The sequence below is a fragment of the Hyperolius riggenbachi genome, chromosome 4, assembly GCF_040937935.1.
Source record: "Hyperolius riggenbachi isolate aHypRig1 chromosome 4, aHypRig1.pri, whole genome shotgun sequence".
In the NCBI taxonomy this organism is placed as follows: domain Eukaryota; kingdom Metazoa; phylum Chordata; class Amphibia; order Anura; family Hyperoliidae; genus Hyperolius; species Hyperolius riggenbachi.
In genome coordinates this window covers 380,267,969-380,280,408 of record NC_090649.1, presented here as the reverse complement: position 1 = coordinate 380,280,408, position 12,440 = coordinate 380,267,969, and the positions used below count along the sequence as shown (strand labels likewise).

The 12,440-nt window shown below is 46.6% G+C and overlaps 1 long non-coding RNA gene across 1 annotated transcript in view; it reads right to left on the bottom strand.

The window, feature by feature from the left end:
- Positions 1 to 704: 704 nt before the first annotated feature.
- The window catches only part of LOC137570858 (uncharacterized), a 109,618-nt gene continuing 97,882 nt past the window's right edge, over positions 705 to 12,440 (bottom strand). Inside the window, exons 2-3 of the long non-coding RNA XR_011031210.1 lie at positions 5,718 to 5,829; positions 705 to 822 (exon numbers count right to left, since the gene is read on the bottom strand). This is a non-coding gene — a long non-coding RNA (uncharacterized lncRNA). The remainder of the gene's footprint in view (positions 823 to 5,717; positions 5,830 to 12,440) is intronic.

Below are 12,440 nucleotides of genomic sequence, written 5' to 3'. Positions count from 1 at the left end.
GCTGCTTATATTTTAGAACAGAAAAGAAGTTCTGAGTTCCGGTCCGCTTTAAGACACCACAACACACATATCTGCAGTTTGTTAACATCTAGTTTATTGAATCATTTCATATTATAAGAGATTTTAAAGACAGGAGTAGTGATGGTCATTTCTAGGAGAGCTCATGGAGAAGCATGTGATCAGTTTGGTCAGGTGATATAGGCCTCAATTCACTAAGCTTATCTCCTGTCTTTAATAACTCTTCTAGAGTTGTTACCATGGTGATAAGGCATGTAGTATTCAGGAAACATTTTACCTCAGGCAAGCCTAAAGTTAACTCTTCTGTCTTTAAATTAACTCTCCAATCCTTAAAATAACTCCAGAGTTAAAGACAAGCTGTTAATTAACTGCGTGTGAAAATAACTACAGAGGAGGTAAATTAACTACAGAGGAGGTAAATTAACTACAGAGGAGGTAAATTAACTACAGGAGAGGTAACTTAAGGAATGAAAAGGTAAGATAACTCTCTCACGTGTGGAGGTAAGTTTTCTCTTGCTTTATTATCTCTAGCATGATCTTAGTGAATTGAGGCCATAGTCTCTGATTTGCTTGTCGTGATCATGTGCTAAAGCAGGATGTCACAGCAAATCAGAGCCCTGCAAATCTATCAACTGATCAAATCACATGCTTTCTCCATGAGTTCTCCTAGACATGACTATAACTAAAGAGGAAAGTCACGGATGCACATCCCAGATAGACAGACGCAGACCTTCACTTGTCAGCCTGAATGGACAGACACAGAGCTTCACTGGTCATCCGACTGTTCACTCGCTTCTTGTGTATCTAGAAAGGGGAAGAGGGTATGGCCACATCGTCATAAAGGATATAAGTAAAACAGTGGCTCATGATCCTTTTCAGTTGATTACTTCACATATGTCGCTTGCAAAGAATACAAAAGCTGGATCTCCAAGTGGATTTTTCAATTCTAGCTCACAGCACAATGTTTTGGCACACAGGCCCTTGTCACATAAGCCCAGCTTTTGTATTCTTTTCTTTGCAATTGACTGTATGCCCCTGTGGGATCTAGGTGTATGCAGGTTGACTCCCTGGTGCTACAATTAACAGTGGTGTGTGCTCCAGGGCTATCCTTTTTCTCTTACTTCACATATGTCCCCTGCTACCTCTCCTGTAATTGGCTACAATTGGAATTAAGTAGTAAGGTGGGTACACATATCAGAAAAAAGTCTTTGGAAAATGAAAGATCACAGACCAATTTTACCCCCTTACATGTAGTATATGAGCCATACTCTACACAGTCTATTCTATTGTGCTGAACTCCCCATCAGATAAAAATCTTTGCAAGATGCTGAAAACAAGGATGCTGTACACATGCAAAAGATCAGTATCTGCAAAAGATCAGTTCCTGCAAAATGCATTCATAGTCTATGAAATCAGCAGATCTCATACACACCTTGTTTAATGGACACTCATCTGCAGATCAGACAATTATCTGCAGATCTGAAGATCCATCCTGGTGGATCTGATCTGCAGATGATTGTCCGTTAAACAAGGTGTGTATGAGATCTGCAGATAGCATAGAAATATGAAAGCATATTGCAGGAACGGATCTTTTGCAGGAACAGATCTTTTGCAGATACTGATCTTTTTAATGTGTACAGCATCTTTGTGTACAACATCTTGCAAACATCTTTATCTGATGGGGAGTTCAGCTCAATAGAATAGACTGTGTAGAGTATGCTCATATACTACATGGAAGGGGATAAAATTGGTCTGTGATCTTTCATTTTCCAAAGACTTTTATCTGATGTGTGTACCCACCTGTAGAATATCTGTAATTTTACCAATCTTCTACTAAAGGCAACTCCCTGCGCCCTTTTTTTCCAGGCGTCATTGTTTTTACATGTGCAGGGGACAGAGATGGCACAGTATTTTGACTTGTGGAGAGATAGGTTAAGAATGAACCTAGTCACTATCTTGTTTAACTGGGGAATACCTGTATACACAGCACAATGCTCCTCTTCCCCTCCCCATAGTGCAGCAGTGCATGCTTTTCCTCTTCCCCTCCCCATAGTGCAGCAGTGCATGCTTTTCATCTTCCCCTCCCCATAGTGCAGCAGTGCATACTTTTCCTCTTCCCCTCCCCATAGTGCAGCAGTGCATACTTTTCCTCTTCCCCTCCCCATAGAGCAGCAGTGCATGCTTTTCCTCTTCCCCTCCCCTTAGTGCAGCAGTGCTTGCTTTTCCTCTTCCCCTCCCCATAGAGCAGCAGTGCATGCTTTTCCTCTTCCCCTCCCCATAGAGCAGCAGTGCATGCTTTTCCTCTTCCCCTCCCCGTAGTGCAGCAGTGCATGCTTTTCCTCTTCCCCTCCCCGTAGAGCAGCAGTGCATGCTTTTTCTCTTCCCCTCCCCATAGAGCAGCAGTGCATGCTTTTCATCTTCCCCTCCCCATAGTGCAGCAGTGCATGCTTTTCCTCTTCCTCTCACCGTAGAGCAGCAGTGCATGCTTTTCCTCTTCCCCTCCCCATAGTGCAGCAGTGCATGCTTTTCCTCTTCCCCTCCCCGTAGAGCAGCAGTGCATGCTTTTCCTCTTCCCCTCACCGTAGAGCAACAGTGCATGCTTTTCCTCTTCCCCTCACTGTAGAGCAGCAGTGCATGCTTTTCCTCTTCCCCTCCCCATAGTGCAGCAGTGCATACTTTTCCTCTTCCCCTCCCCATAGTGCAGCAGTGCATGCTTTTCCTCTTCCCCTCCCCATAGTGCAGCAGTGCATACTTTTCCTCTTCCCCTCCCCATAGTGCAGCAGTGCATGCTTTTCCTCTTCCCCTCCCCATAGTGCAGCAGTGCATGCTTTTCCTCTTCCCCTCCCCATAGAGCAGCAGTGCATGCTTTTCCTCTTCCCCTCCCCATAGAGCAGCAGTGCATGCTTTTCCTCTTCCCCTCCCCATAGTGCAGCAGTGCATGCTTTTCCTCTTCCCCTCCCCGTAGAGCAGCAGTGCATGCTTTTCCTCTTCCCCTCCCCGTAGAGCAGCAGTGCATGCTTTTCATCTTCCCCTCCCCATAGTGCAGCAGTGCATGCTTTTCCTCTTCCTCTCACCGTAGAGCAGCAGTGCATGCTTTTCCTCTTCCCCTCCCCATAGAGCAGCAGTGCATGCTTCTCCTCTTCCCCTCACCGTAGAGCAGCAGTGCATGCTTTTCCTCTTCCCCTCACCGTAGAGCAGTAGTGCATGCTTTTCCTCTTCCCCTCACTGTAGAGCAGCAGTGCATGCTTTTCCTCTTCCCCTCACTGTAGAGCAGCAGTGCATGCTTTTCCTCTTCCCCTCCCATTGTGTGCAGCAGTGCATGCTTTTCCTCTTCCGCTACCCATAGAGCAGCAGTGCATGCTTGTCATCTTCCCACTCCATAGAACAGTACTTCCTGAATCCTGCTCATCATAGCCCAACTTCCACTCTGTACTGGGATCACTGCACAGACTGGAGGAGTATCTGATCAAACCCGATGGGACGGAAATTATAACCAAATTTTCCAGTTTAGGGCCCTACACATTGAATGTGTCAAGTAGCGTTAAATATGTATTGAAACTTATGTATTAACGCAATTTAACTTTTTCTGTTTGCAGCCCACACCTACTGCATTGCAACAAAATGGTGCATTACAACCCAATGCAGAGTTATGCATCCATGTGTGCCATGATGCACTAATGTTAACAAATGGCAAAACAAGTTTACCTAAAAGAATGTGACCTTTAATCATGGTGCGCATGCGCCTTTTGTGAAGCTTGCACATTTTTAAGGGTCAAGTGAGCATATATAGAGGGGAAATTGCCGTCCAAAATTGATCAGCTGTGCGTTGTACCACGTGAGACTTTTTGGGACTTTGTTGTGGTGCAACTTTTTTTTATTCTTACTGCTGCAACACAACACATTTGGTGTGTAAGGGTGTTTAGAGCAATCCCCCCAAGTGACTGTGCTGAGGCCATTGCATTGGTTCAGTGGCTGACATCACTGGGGTGTTTCCACTCTTCCTCTGCCTAGAAGTGCGGGCACAGATGGGGGCACTCAGCATTTCAGTACTGCCACAGACACCGGGGCTAGGTAAAGCCACTAGGAAAGCAGACTGGCTGAAAAATATTCTTACAGGTTTAGTCTAAAGTTGAGTTTTGTAAGAGATATCCAAAAGTGGTTAAAATCATGATTAAATACACCGATTTTATTTTTGTTCAGGTACATACGTCGGATTTTTCCAAACGACCGGTCGTTTGGATGTCTGAACGTCCTGTCGTTTGGATGTCAAATCGGGCGTGTTTACAAACGGTCGTTCAGCTGATGAGACTGGATTTGTCTGTCAAAACCAGTCTTATCAGCTGAATGACCGATTGTGCACACAATTTTGGAAAAATCCAACGTGTGTACGCGCCTTTCATGTTATGTCAGAGATAACATCATGATCACTGTGTGCAATGGGGTCTCAGTCACAGTGTGTGATAACATGAAAACCTGTGTCCTGCAGAATCTGGAGCCTTTACCAAACTCCCTTTATAACCTACAGATAAATCACCTGTCATGCCTGAAAAATGGGGACTGTCAGTGTTTACAAGGTAAATGCAGGGCATTTTAAATGTAATGTTTACGAAATTGCTGTAGGTAGGAACACGCTAGGCAGAAAAGCTAGCGTCAATGCGTATACTGTAAGTCAATGGGGCGCATGAAAAAACGCATATGTTCGGGTTCTGCAATGTGCGTTTTAGAAAACACTGAATTTGCTGCATATTTTTCTAAAACGCACCTAATTATGTCAATGGTGACTTAGAGGAATAGCGTTTAGAAACATTAAAAAAACAAAAACAAGTTTGATGTATTTCCACTTTCTAGTGATTTGCATAAAACACTTAGAAAAAAAAACATACAAAATACATTTGTGATTTATATGCGTTACACCAGAAAACCGCTTGTGCGAAATGCAAGTACACATAAAAAGCAGAAATACTGTACATATGCAGCAAAATGCAACCTTTCACGCAATGCCTATTGTGTTCCCAGCCTCAACTGGAACAAGTCTGATAAGGTGTCCTCATGTTTCCCATTATGTGTACTTGTTCCAGGGGATTTGGTATCTTTTCACACTGTGCAAGATACAGTGCAGAAAAGTGTGATGTGATCATATAGTACAATGAAAGTATGCTTCACTGCACCACCCCTATTGTGTACATACCGTACAAATATGTCTGGTGTGACGGAATGGATTCAGTGTGAAAGGACCCCAAGTCTAACAGGAGACTTGTTATTGCAACTAGCAAAAGTCCAAGAGTGGTTAGTACACCATTGGTAAATTTCAGAAGTAGTTATTCCTCAATGCATGCATCAACATTACTTCTGAAATTTACCAATGGTGTGCTAACCAGTCTTGGATTTTTGCTTATTGTACTGGGTTATGCACCCAACTTCAAATTGCAAGGTGTGCCACTTCCAAACCACCTACCTCACTGGTATTACAACTGAGTCAGTCAGCCAGAGCTGGGGTCCCTGGGCATAAATTACCATAGAACCGACCTGACCCACAAACACCCCCTCCCCCCCCAAATGTAGCATTAGGTGGCTCCTTTGTTGTCTCTAGAGAAGCACTGGCCCTGCAGTCTGTATTTTTTTAGGCAGTGTTACTATAACAGAGAGATCAGGCAGATGTACTCAGTCTATCAGGTACTCCATGCATGTAGTATAGTTACCTTGTGATTGGCCTGGAGAGAGGAGTGTGTACAGGAAGTCCTGTATAGCGGCCTTCTGCTTCTGGAACTGCTCCAGCGTCATCTTCACACTGATGTCCATGGGAATCGTCACCTGCAATACAGAAAGGCACCTCTCAGTGGCTTGTGCTGCTGCAAATCCCAGAAGCTACAGCTTGTGCAGACAAACATACATTTCATCAGCTGGGATCATTGTAGGTGACAAGTGTGACAAGCATTTTCTGTACAGGCAAGCACGCCCAGCTGGGCAGCTTCTTGTGTGCAATGCTTCTCTATGGAGAGGTCCTGGCTTTAGGCCTGGAACCCACTAAGAATTGCTGCAGCGCTGTGTGCAGCGATTCCTAGTGCGATTGGGATTGGGATTCCCAGATGCTTAGAAGCGAGGCACAGTAAAGAGTACAGCGCTTCTGATTAGCAAGTCACATGTTTTTTTTTAAATAAAACTTTCTTAGACTTACCAGGTGTCTGACTTCTGTCTGTTGTCCCGCCCCCTAAAGGTTGTAGGTGTTTCTCTAGGACCAACTAAAGTAGCGCCTGTGACCTCTTCCTTTAGGGGACAGGGCTATGGATGGAAGGAGTAAATCCGGACACCTGGTTAGTATAATAAAAAAATTCAATCGTAATCAGCCCCACAAAGCACTGCAAAATCGCTTTGCAAAAGCGATTTTGCAGTGCGTATATACTTAGCATTCAGTGCAAACATGCTCAGAATGATACAAGTCCTGCAATTGCCCCTAATCTCAATCGCACTAGTGGGTTCCCCTCCATTCACTTTTAATGGCAAAGCATTTTTGGGAATCGCCAGCAATTACAAAACGCTGCCAAAAATGCGCTAGTGGGTCCCATCCCATAGAGAGATTTGGTAGCAATCGGCTGGAAAAGCCAGTGCATCCTATTCTGTCTCCTCTCTCTCCAGACTTCCCAAAATTCCATGTAAATGTTATGCAGCTTCAAGTTGGACCAATAAAAATTGTAATCACCTTCCCCCTGTGCTATCATGGAACAGCCAGGCAATTTGCATTGTTTAAAGGGAACCAAGCACCACTTTTTGTTTCCTGGTTTCTAATAGCTATAGGAACTGCCATGTTCCCCCTCCCTTTCTAGCTGCCCAATATTTATCCAGGGGAAGGTGGAAAGCTAGCAATTGTGACTTTGAAGCACAGTGTCCTATCTCTCCATCCCCCGCTGATGAAAGCTTTTTGTTTGCTCTGCGCTAATGTGTGCAATAAAATAATTGCATCGGTCCTTATGTGAATGAAATTTCTGTGGTCTGGCAGTAAACTGACATCCCAGAGTGCTCTGGCAGTAAACTGACAACCCGGGGTCTGACATCCCAGGGTGCTCTGGCAGCAAGCTGACATATCAGGGTGCTCTGACAATAACCAGACATCTGAGGGTGCTCATCTGACAATAAACTGATATCCCAGGGTGCTCTGACAGTAAAATGGCATCCCAGGGTGCTCTGGCAGTAAACTGAAATCCCGGGATGCTCTGACAGTAAACTGGCATCCCAAGGTCTGACATTCCTGGGTTCTCTCGCAGTAAACGTACATATCAGGGTGCTCTGACAATAACCAGACATCTAAGGGTGCTCTGACACTAAACTGACATCTCGGGGATGCTCTGACAATAAACTGACATCCCAGGGTGCTCTGGCAGTAAACTGGCATCCTAGGATGCTTTGGCAGTACACTGATATCCCACGGTTCTTTAGAAGACAAAAGTTGTAAGCAGCATGCTACCAAATAAAATGCAAAGCTTGCTAAGCCACTAAACATCAGATCAGCAAATCAGCCTTCATTGAACAGGGATCAGGTGTAACGATTGGTGTAGCAACACAGACGTCGGATTATGTGTGATCTGCAGTATCACTGATAATACAGACGCTATACCTGATTATATGGTGATCTGCAGAATCACCAATAATGCAAGTATAGCTAGCAGAATAGCAAGGTGTATAGTGCTTGGTGCAACAGTAACTGAATAGTTTGACTAGACCTCACCAGAGGAGCTGGTGGGTACTATTAGTACACAGTAATTGAATAGTTTGACTAGACCTCACCAGAGGAGCTGGTGGGTACTATTAGTACACAGTAATTGAATAGTTTGACTAGACCTCATCAGAGGAGCTGGTGGGTACTATCAAAGAGCACCTCACCAGTGACAAGTGCTCACTGATGAGTAGAGTGGTCAGACAGGCTAGGATCGGTAACAGGCGGGCAGGTACAGTACAAAATCGGCAGGCAAGAGAGTAGTAAGATATTAGGCAGAGTTCAGCAACAGAGTCAGATGGGCAGAAGTACAGAATCGATTAGCAAGAGCAGGGTCAGAGGATAGCCAGAGTCATACACAGAATATCAAAATATACAATAATACAATAATCCTAGTCTTGTGTGAAATCCCTGGTTTCCTCCCAGATCAAAGCACACCGGATACTATCTAAGGTCTAAGCACCAACACATAGACATTCGCAACAGCAGACAGGCCGTGAGCGAACACTAAAGGCCATTAAAGCAGAGGAGACCCCATGGCTGCGCCCACAATAAATCAGCCAATCCGGAGCGGTGTGAGTCTCCTCTGACATCAGCCAACCGGCTGGTCAGCTGACGCGCCTCCTCCCCGCATAAAGGTCCTGTCTCCGCGCGCGCCCGCGCGATACAGCAACCCTATGGGCAAATGACAACCCCGTCCTCGACGTACTAGATGCCAGAGGAACGGGCGAAGTTCCTGAGCAGGAAAGCAAGGCGGCTGTGGAGACTGCGGATGTTACAGTACCCCCTCCCTTGAGGCGTGGACTCCGGACACAGTCCACCTGGTCTGTCAGGATGCAACTTATGAAACTCTTCCCTAAGTTCCTCTGCATGCATGTGACAACCCGGCATCCAAGATCCCTCCTCCGGGCCACACCCCCTCCAGTGAACCAGGTACTGTATGGAGTTACGCACCACCCGAGAATCTAATATCTGCTCTATCTCCTACTCGGGTTTCCCACCAACCACCACAGGGGGGGGAGAAGAATCCACATGCACAGCAGACCTCAAGAGGGACACATGGAAAGATTTAACACCTCTCATAGTGGGCGGAAGTGAAACGACATAAGTAACATCATTGATCCTTTTGGACACCGGGTATGGGCCTATGAATCTGGGACCCAGTTTTGCAGAGGGCTGCTTTAAAGCTAAATGCCGAGTAGACACCCACACCATATCACCTGGTGCAAAGGCCCACTCTACGGATCGTCGAGTACAGCGATCACCAAGACCCGCGTAGGGACAACTACCTTACGAAGGCACATGATTACAAAGCACAAACTGCAATGGAATGACCACCTGAGGAAAAGCAGCACACAAAAGCAAAGCCACACACTGCAGTGTAAGATACCATCACGCAATTATTTCTCAAAAAAGGCGATACCCAAACTGTACCATGATGTTGAAAGGCAAGTGGTGTCATCTCTGGCACACAACGTTGGGTCAAGGGTCCATCTGACCACGGATGTCTGGTCTGCAAAGCACGGTCAGGCCTGCCCGAAGACTAAGTCAGTCCCCACACACAGCATCTCTGCCTGCATGCTGTGTGACTGCCTGACCCAAAACTAAGTCAGTCCCCACACAGCATGTCTGCCTGCAGGCCGCTTGACTGCCTTCCTCGCCACCATCAACAGGGTCCAGGACTCCAGGTGGATTCCTGAATTTTTAACAACAAAACAAAAGGCATGTACATGTGTTAATTCCCCTTCGTGATCGTTACCTTTCCGCGGTGAAGGGGCTGGCGTATCACAATGAAGCAATGACCGGCTAAATGAGTGTGTTGGGGTTGGGGGTACACCTGACCCAAGAAAATAGATAATAAGGTCGTTGCTTCATTGTGGACAGACCAAGTTCGATCAGCTGGACACTCAGTCACTGTTATTCTGTCATTGAGCTACCTCAGTCCGGCAACCATATGGGCTTGAAAACCGCCATCGCCTGCACTCTCGCCATGGTGCGCACCAGTCCAGCACGGCTGTCACTACACAAACAGCAGTTTAGTCAGTCAGTGTGAAGCAGTACACTAATTACACTACCTGATTGATGTATACTCATGCAAGATGTTTTAAAGCACTTTAGGTCTCCAATTTAGCAATAAAATGTGATTTCTGCCCTTAAACCCTGCTGTGCGTAAAATCAGGATTTTTCCTTGGGACTTTTGGCGTGTATCCCACTCTGCTATGCCCCCTACAGGTGTTCGACCCCTTGAAACATCTTTTCCATCACTTTAGTGGCCACAGTTAGTGTTTGTAGTTTCAAAGGTTTGCCTTTCCATTGAAGTCTATGGCGGTTCGAAAGTTCGCATTTTCGCGAACTTTTTTGCGTGTTCGAATTCGAGGTTCGCGAATCAAAAATCGGAGGTTCGCGACAACTCTATACATGTACTTTGCACAGTGAAGAACTGGCGTAACATAACTATTAAGTATGTTACAGTATGTCTAAACTGTAATTCATCATTTATTGTATTATCAAATGTTGCTATACTTCATGTAAGTTATTAAAATGCTCCCCATGAAAAGCAGTGGAAGACACCAAGCAGTGGGGCATACAGTGACACCAAGCAGCGGGGCATGCAGTTACAGAAACCAAGCAGCGGGACATCACAGAGGTGCCAAGCTTTGACTGGACCCCGTGCTGTGTAATACTCCTGTTTATTGCCTGAAGAAGCGGGATTTCACCTGCGAAACGCGTCGCCACTTGTTTTAGGAGTGTGTAAATAAATTCCTTATGACCTTAATCGACAGCATTTGTTTTGGGTTGGCTGGTCCACCACCGCCTCCCGAACGGTTTAAACTTTTTTTGTGATTTTTATCCTTCCGGCGCCTCTGTACATCTCCACGAGTCAAGATTTCCACCCTTGGTGGAAGGGTGTCACACCCTCATTTTCCTCTATCCACAGAGAGTGACGTTTTAGTCCTGAGTGGGGACAGGCCTGTTCACCCCACCTGCCTTTACAGTAGTTACCTTGGGGGTAACCCTTGTTTGTAAGTATAATACTTAGGTTTCATACAATCTCTCCCATCTTCCAATACATACTACACTATATTGGGCTCTCGGTTTTCTCCTTTTTACAGTAACAGACACCAAGCAGTGGGACATGCAGTAACAGACACCAAGCAATAACAGACACTTAGCAGTGGGGCATGCAGTCACAGACACCAAGCAGTGGGGCATGCAGTCACAGACACCAAGCAGTGGGACATGCAGTAACAGACACCAAGCAATAACAGACACTTAGCAGTGGGGCATGCAGTCACAGACACCAAGCAGTGGGGCATACAGTAACAGACACCAAGCAGTGGGACATGCAGTAACAATCACCAAGCAGTAACAGACACCAAGCAGTGGGACATGCAGTAACAGACACCAAGCAGTAACAGACACCAAGCAGTGGGGCATGCAGTAACAGACACCAAGCAGTGGGGCATGCAGTAACAGACACCAAGCAGTGGGGCATGCAGTAACAGACACCAAGCAGTGGGGCATGCAGTAACAGACACCAAGCAGTGGGGCATGCAGTAACAGACACCAAACAGTGGGGCATGCAGTAACAGACACCAAACAGTGGGGCATGCAGTAACAGACACCAAACAGTGGGGCATGCAGTAACAGACACCAAGCAGTGGGGCATGCAGTAACAGACACCAAGCAGTGGGGCATGCAGTTACAGACACCAAGCAGTGGGGCATGCAGTTACAGAGTTACAGAAACCAAGCAGCGGGGCATACAGTAACAGACACCAAGCAGCGGGGCATACAGTAACAGACACCAAGCAGCGGGGCATACAGTAACAGACACCAAGCAGCGGGGCATACAGTAACAGACACCAAGCAGCGGGGCATACAGTAACAGACACCAAGCAGCGGGGCATACAGTAACAGACACCAAGCAATGGGACATACAGTAACAGACACCAAGCAGTGGGGCATGCAGTAACAGACACCAAGCAGTGGGGCATGCAGTAACAGACACCAAGCAGTGGGGCATGCAGTAACAGACACCACACAGTGGGGCATGCAGTAACAGACACCAAGCAGTGGGGCATGCAGTTACAGACACCAAGCAGTGGGGCATGCAGTTACAGACTCCAAGCAGCGGGGCATGCAGTTACAGAGTTACAGAAACCAAGCAGCGGGGCATACAGTAACAGACACCAAGCAGTGGGGCATGCAATTACAGACTCCAAGCAGCGGGGCATACAGTAACAGACACCAAGCAGTGGGACATGCAGTAACAATCACCAAGCAGTAACAGACACCAAGCAGTGGGACATGCAGTAACAGACACCAAGCAGTAACAGACACCAAGCAGTGGGGCATACAGTAACAGACACCAAGCAGTGGGGCATGCAGTAACAGACACCAAGCAGTGGGACATGCAGTAACAGACACCAAGCAGTAACAGACACCAAGCAGCGGGGCATACAGTAACAGACACCAAGCAGCGGGGCATACAGTAACAGACACCAAGCAGCGGGGCATACAGTAACAGACACCAAGCAATGGGACATACAGTAACAGACACCAAGCAGTGGGGCATGCAGTAACAGACACCAAGCAGTGGGGCATGCAGTAACAGACACCAAGCAGTGGGGCATGCAGTAACAGACACCAAGCAGTGGGACATGCAGTAACAGACACCAAGCAGTAACAGACACCAAGCAGCGGGGCATACA